At 44.4% G+C, this 1,452-nt stretch overlaps 1 non-coding gene across 1 annotated transcript; it reads right to left on the minus strand.

Annotated features, from left to right (window-relative positions):
• Positions 1–418: 418 nt before the first annotated feature.
• On the minus strand, positions 419–525 carry LOC141722861 (small nucleolar RNA R71). The gene has a single exon (XR_012575859.1). It is a non-coding gene; the product is annotated as a small nucleolar RNA R71 (small nucleolar RNA).
• Positions 526–1,452: the final 927 nt, after the last annotated feature.

Below are 1,452 nucleotides of genomic sequence, written 5' to 3' on the forward strand. Positions count from 1 at the left end.
CAAGTAATAAGATCCCAGATATGATCTCTCGAACAATAAATGCGAACGAACGAAAGCCTTAATGGATTTTTCTCAACCCAAGATCAATGACATTCAATCTAGCATTGTCCGGCCAGCTATCACAGCTAATACCTTTGAGATCAAGCCTGGCATAATTCAATGGGTACAGACTTCAGTCCAGTTTGGGGGTTCTCCAATGGAAGATCCCAATACGCACATTAGGGATTTCATTGAGATCTGCGACACCTTCAAGTTCAACGGTGTTTCCGAAGATGCTGTGAAGCTGAGACTATTCCCATTCTCTTTGAGGGACAAGGCTAAGAGCTGGTTACACTCTCTACCAGCTGGTTCGATTACTACTTGGGAAGATCTTGCTCAGAAGTTTCTTACTAAATTCTTCCCTATGGCGAAGACAGCTGCACTCCGGAATGCTATTACTCAATTTGCGCAGCAAACGGGAGAATCACTAAGTGAAGCTTGGGAGCGCTACAAGGAGATGCTTAGGAAGTGTCCTCATCATGGAATTCCTGATTGGATGATCATCACTTGTTTTTATAATGGGTTGGGAGCACAGTCCAGACCCATGCTCGATGCAGCATCAGGCGGAGCATTATGGGCAAAGAGCTATAAGGAAGCTTATGATCTAATTGAACTGATGGCTGCTAATGAATATCAGTATCCAACCCAGAGATATCCACAGGGCAAGGTAGCAGGAGTTCTTGAAGTGGATACAGCTACGGCTATCACTGCTCAACTAAAGGCGTTGTCTATGAAGATCGATTCTCTGGCTAACTATGGTGTTAAGCAGATAATTAGTGTTTGTGAGCTGTGTGCAGGTCCGCATGCGACAGAGCAATGCGCTATATCTAGCGACTCAGCTCAGTTTGTGAGCAACTTTCAGAGATCGCAACAACCAGTTCCAGACACTTATCATCCTGACAACTGGAATCATCCTAACTTCAGCTGGAGCAACAATCAGAATGTGATGCAACAGCCGTTCCGGCCGTTTGGAAATAAGCTGTTCAACTCTCTTGGTTTTCAGCAACAACTCCAACTTCAACAACAAACTCATGATGCAGGTCTATCTTCTAATGAAAAATCTGAATTAGAGGAGTTGAGGCTTATGTGCAAAAACCAGGCTCTTATATGCCAAAGCCAGGCTGTTTCTATCCAGAATCTGGAGAACCAAATAGGGCAAATTGCTAATGCCTTATTGAATCGACCACCAGGAACGCTTCCTAGTGATATAGAAGCCAATCCAGGAAAGAGGGAAGTTAAAGAACATGTGAACGCCATCACCTTAAGGTCTGGAAAGGTCGCAAGCCCCCAAATTCAGCAAGACGAAGAGCCTGAAAAATCCCAAGATTCAGAAAATACAGTTGTGGCTGAAGAAGATGTGTAGAAGGAAGTAGAGGTGGAACCAAGGAAGACTACTGTGGAACACACTCCTCC

This window comes from Apium graveolens, chromosome 4, assembly GCF_009905375.1.
Source record: "Apium graveolens cultivar Ventura chromosome 4, ASM990537v1, whole genome shotgun sequence".
Lineage (NCBI taxonomy): Eukaryota > Viridiplantae > Streptophyta > Magnoliopsida > Apiales > Apiaceae > Apium > Apium graveolens.